We start from the raw sequence: 6005 nt of genomic DNA on the forward strand, positions 1-6005 counted from the left end.
TGCCTTTTTCCAGCAGTCATCAGGCAAGATACACTCATGTTATTGGACTGTGGGAGGAAGCTGGAGTACCCATACAGACTCCATGCAGAAATACCCCAGGCCGGGATTCAAACCCAGGATCTCCCTGCTGCAAGGCAACAGTGCTACCAACTGCGACACCATGCAGCCCAGCAATAATTTTGTGCTAATCAAAAATAACAAGTCTTCATCAGCATCAACCACCTTCGCTGCCTCATAGATGCTGCCTCCATCAAATTTGTACCTTTGCTGTTTGTGGGCCGCCCAAATTCAGTCAAGGGGTTGCAAATGGTTCCCAGGTTGCACTTTAGACTCACCAGGGCCATGGAAGAAGGTTGATTTTGTGTATTTTAAACCATTTATGTGTTGAAATGGCAACATATTTTGGTTTATTATCCTGTTGAAAGACCCAATTATGACCACTTTTCACTAACAGCATTTTTGTTTTACTCTCTGCATTAACATTTTCTTCACAGGAAGAAAAAGGCTTGAATCAGAATTAATTATTTCTTCATGCTCCATTTCCTCAGCTCCATTCCGGCTTTGCAGGTTGGAGAGACCGGTTTGTGTTTGCGAATGAGAAATGTACGCCCCTGGCAAAGCGGTGCTGCATGAGACAACAGTGCATGATGTTCTGACAAAAGAAAACAGACATCAATTAAACACAAACACAAATTCAGAACATAAAGATCTAAAGCTACAGAGGGTGGAGTTGCCTCTATAAGCTAAGTCATAAGGTGTGTGCCTTGACAATTTCAATCTGGAGCATCAGAGATTGGCCTCAACATTCGGAATAGCGTTCTTGATGTATTCCTTACAAATGTGAAAGTTGTGAAAAATTAGATGTACATTCAAATTCAGCCCCCGTTTAATCGGATTCTCCAAAATAAAACCCAGTGCAAGCATTTCCATTCAGAGGTCACAAATATAGGAAGTAAAGTTCCCCTGTGTGTAGTTTAATCTCAGTGTAAATGCAGCTGTTCTGTGAAGGTCTCAGGGGTTTGTTAGAGAACATTAGTGAACAAACAGCATCATGTTGAGGAACACAGCATATCCCCAAGCTATGTTTAAAGCAGAGTTAGGTTATAAAACAACATACCAGGCTTTGAAAATCTTACAGAGCTTTGTTCAATCTATCATCTGAACATGGAAAGAGGATGGACAAACTGCAGACCAACCAAGACATTGGAGATCCAACTAAACTGACAGGTCAGCAAGGAGAGATTTAATCCATCATGCTCTCCTACCGAAGAGCAGCAAGAAGAAACCAGGTGTTGAAGAAAGTCATAAGAAGTCTCCTTTAAAGTTTGCCCCAAGCTATGTAGGGGACACAGCAAACATGTGAAAGTGGCCTTCACCTTGAGTACAATGTCCTGCATGATGAAACATGGTGGTAGCAGCATGCAGTGGGAAGATGGATGAAGCTAAATACAGAGCATTGCTGGAAGAAAACCTGTTAGAACATCCTGAAGACTTGAGACTGGGGCAGAGGTTCACCTTCCAGTAGAACAATAATCCTAGATATACAGCCAGAGCTATATTAGATATTTTTAAATCAGAACATATTCATGTCTTAGAAAGGCCCTGTCAAAGTCCAGGCCTAAATCCCATTGTGAATCTATGGAAAGACCTGAAAATTGATGTTGACAGATGTTCTCCATGCAACCAAGCTGTAGAAGATGAAGGGGCAAAAATGTCAGCCTCTAGATGTGCAAAGCTGGTAAAGACAAACATCAAAATAATTTGTCCTGATCTCTGTTGATGTTGTTTGTCATTTTAGCAGTCCCATATTTGGTTTACTCTTTAGTTGTGGTATTCCCAGCCTTTTTCTTTTTTTTATATTTAGCTTTGTGTTTGTATGTGGTTAGTTGTGGTTTTCCGATGTTTATCGGTTATTACCACATGTCTTTGTGTATAAATTTCATACCTCTGCGTCATTTATCAAGTTCACTTGGGCCCTTAGCGTTGTTCTGCAGTAGATCAGACTCATCTGGTCCTGGTTTCCAATAATCACCTGCCCTGTATTTTGAGCTGACCTGTTTCTTTAAGTCCTTACTAGATCCTCTTTTTTCCTCCTCTGTTTCCCTCCATGTATGATTTCTGTAACTCCTGCTGTACTCCATGGTTTCTTGTTGCTGACAGTGACATGATACCAAACATGACGCTTGCAGCTCTTATTGAAACAGAAGGTGGTTCTACGAAGTATTGACACAGGGGTGGCTGAATACAAATACACACCACACTTTTCAGATTTTTATTTATAAAACATTTTAAAAATCATGTTTCATCTTTTTACACTCTATAGATATCTTCTACTTTTCTTTGATGTATCACATCAAATCCCAGAATGTGACCAATGTCAGGATCTGGGTGTGTGTTTGTGTTTTTGTGCTTGCTACATGTGCTTATTCTCAGGTGGTGCTGGAGCTCTCAGGTGTCCTGGTGACAGGTGGGACTTACTCCATTGATTGCCAGGAGGAGTACTTAAGCCACCGCACATAGAACTTGTTTACTGTAACCTGAGCTCCGCAGAACAGCACCAAGTGAGCTCTCTATGGATATACCTGCTTAAGACCTGGATCCTGAATCTCATTACCCCTGGCGACCTGACCATCATAACTCAGTAAGCCGATCTCAGTATCAAAATAACAATTTGAGCGTTTTTACTGTGGTTCCACAGATCATTTCGTAGACACCTGTCCTGCCTGTCCTGGGCCATTAAAAGACAGGGTCCACCGGCTTTGAAGGGGGGGTTGATGGACCAAGCTCAGAATAGTAAAGCCCCCAGATTGAGTTTACCTGCAACTCTTTTAGTGGATCAGCGTACATTGACTGTATCTGCACTTATAGACTCCGGCTGCGAACAGAATCTCATAGATCTGGATTTGGTAAACCAGGCAGGAATAGCAGTGGAGTCCCTTGAATCACCATGTTCAGTTTTAGCTTTAGATGGAAAGAGACTACAACAGATAAAACAACTAACCAAGCCAGTGGAACTACAGTTATCTGGCAATCATAGGGAAGAAACATCATTTTTTGTATTTCCAGTATCTCAAGGTTCTCTGGTTTTAAGATTCCCCTGGTTATAACAACATAATCCACATCTAGACTGGTCAAGGTGTTGTATAGAGTCCTGGTCAGCTAACTGCCATTCATCTTGTCTAAGATCAGTGTTCACACCAAATCTACCCCCACAGGCTAGCTGTGAGGACGAAGGAATCAGTGTGACTCATGTACCTCAAGAATACCATGACCTGAAGGGAGTGTTTAGCAGGAATAAGGCTCTATCATTACCTCCTCACAGACCCTATGATTGTGCAATCAACCTTCTCCCCGGCGCACCTTTGCCCTCTAGCAGACTCTACAACATTTTACGTCCTGAGCAGAAATCTATGGAAGACTATATCAATGATTCCTTATCAGCAGGTATTATTCGTCCTTCCTCATCACCACTAGGGGCGGGTTTCTTTTTTGTAGGGAAGAAGGGTGGTTCATTGCGTCCCTGTATAGACTATACGGGTTTAAATCAGATCACCATTAAGAATAAGTACCCACTTCCCCTCATCACTTCTGCTTTTGAACCCGTTTATGGTGCCTCGGTTTTTTCTAAATTAGATCTTTGTAATGCTTAACACTTGTTCCGGATCCGCCAGGAGGATGAGTGGAAGACGACTTTTAAAACGTCGTTGGGTCATTTCGAATATTTGGTCATGCCTTTTGGGCTGTGTAATGCTCCAGCTGTTTTTCAAGCTTTGGTCAACGTTCTCAGGGATTTTTTGAAAATTTTTGCCTTTGCATATTTAGATGATATTCTGATTTACTCTAAGAATATGCAGGAGCATCGCAAACACGTTCACCAAGTTCTTCAACATCTCCTGGAGAACCGCCTGTTCGAAGTGTGAGTTTCACCAGTTACTTTCCTGGGCTACATTCTTGAGGGTGGACAGGTACGTTCTGATCCAGAGAAAATAAGAGCTGTACTAGAATGGCCGGTGCCGGACTCACACAAATCTTTGCAGTTTTTTTGGGGATTCGCCAATTTTTACAGACATTTCATCAAGGACTATAGTCTCATTGCTGCACCTCTAACAGCTCTAACTTCTTCTAAGATCTCCTTTTCCTGGTCATCCGAAGCTGAAACGGCTTTTTGTACCCTCAAGGAGAAGTTCTCTTGGTCCATCTGGATTCTGCAAGACAATTCCTCCTGGAAGTCGACGCATCGGACTTTGGGGTCGGAGCAGTGCTGTCGCAAAATTCTGCAGATGAAAGACTTCATCCTTGTGCTTTCTTTCTCGCAGGTTCAGCAATACAGAGAGGAACTACGATGTGGGTGACAGGGAACTCCTGGGAATAAAGTTGGCCCTTGAGGAGTGGTGCCACTGGCTTGAGGGGGCCAAACATCCCATCCAAGTTTGGACTGATCATAAGAATTTGGCCTACCTACAGTCAGCCAAAAGGCTAAACCCATGTCAGTCTCGCTGGTCCTTATTTTTCTCTCGTTTCGACTTATGTATTTCTTTCAGGCCTGGACCTAAGAATACTAAGCCTGATGCCCTCTCCAGACAATTTGCCACAGACGATTCAGTGAAGGAACCCACACCCATCATACCACCCAGTTGGACGGTCGGGGCACTTAGATGGGAGATTGAGGACACAGTGTTAAAGGCTCAACAACAGGAGCCCAATCCTGGAAATGGGCCACCTAACCGTATCTACGTCCCATCTACAGTATGAGCTCGATTAATTAACTGGCTCCACACAGCAAGGTTTTCAGCTCATCCAGGTGTTAGTAGAACTATCGCATTGGTTCAAATGAGGTTTTGGTGGACAACATTACATAAAGATGTGAAGGAATTTGTTCAGTCCTGTGCTACTTGTACTAGGAATAAGTCTTGTAACCAGCCCCCTGCAGGTCTTCTCCAACTTCTTAGCATCCCAAGTTGTCCGTGGTCTCACATAGCTTTGGATTTTGTTACTGGTCTTCCCCACTCTTCTGGTATGACAACTCACTATTGTAGACCGTTTTTCTAAAGCCTGCCATCTCATCCCTCTCAGAAAACTTCCTTCAGCCCTTCAAACTGCCAAACTCCTCACTTAACACGTCTTTCGTCTCCATGGAATTCCACAGGACATTTTGTCTGACTGAGGTCCACAGTTCATTTCGCAGGTTTGGAAACAGTTTTGTTTAGCTCTTGGAGCCAAAATTTAATTAACTTCAGGTTACCACCCACAGTCTAATGGTCAGACCGAAAAATTAAATCAGGAGCTAGAATCAACCTTACGAAGTCTAATGTCCACTAACCCTTCTGACTGGTGCGCATATCTACCTTCGGTAGAGTATGCTTTAAATTCTCCTCTGCCATTGGACGTTCGCCTTTTGAGGCCTCACTGGGCTATCACCCACCCTTGTTTGCTGCTGATGAAAGAGAGATCACTGTGTCATCCGTCTACCAACATGTTCGCCGCTGTAAGACCATTTGGAACTGATAGGTATTATTTAGTTAACTCAGAGGTAAGGAACGACACAGAGTCAGTTATACTTGCGGCAAGGGTAGGTCACACTCTGTAGTGCAAAACTACAAAGTATTAACACTCCTCCCTCTTTATTTATACATGCTTGGTCACACACAGTTCAAACAACATTCAAGGTGTGTGTGTGTGTGTGTGTGTGTGTGTGTGTGTGTGTGTGTGTGTGTGTGTGTGTGTGTGTGTGCGTGCGCGTGCGTGTGTGTGTGTGTGTGTGTGTGTGTGTGTGTGAGTGAAAGGTTAGGGTTCACGTGTCTTGATTTTAGAGAAAGGAGTGAGGATTGGTGCCAGTCCCTAGATGTTGCTGATAATAGCATAACTCACCCTTCTCTCTTATCTATGACATGTGGGGGAAGAAAGCACTTAGAGCAGACACAAGTGATAAACAATATAAAAATATTAAAAACCCTAACAGTCCCCCCTTTTATCACAAATAAGTCCCTCCAGCAGGGGGTGCTCCA

This window comes from Girardinichthys multiradiatus, chromosome 11, assembly GCF_021462225.1.
Source record: "Girardinichthys multiradiatus isolate DD_20200921_A chromosome 11, DD_fGirMul_XY1, whole genome shotgun sequence".
Taxonomy (NCBI): domain Eukaryota; kingdom Metazoa; phylum Chordata; class Actinopteri; order Cyprinodontiformes; family Goodeidae; genus Girardinichthys; species Girardinichthys multiradiatus.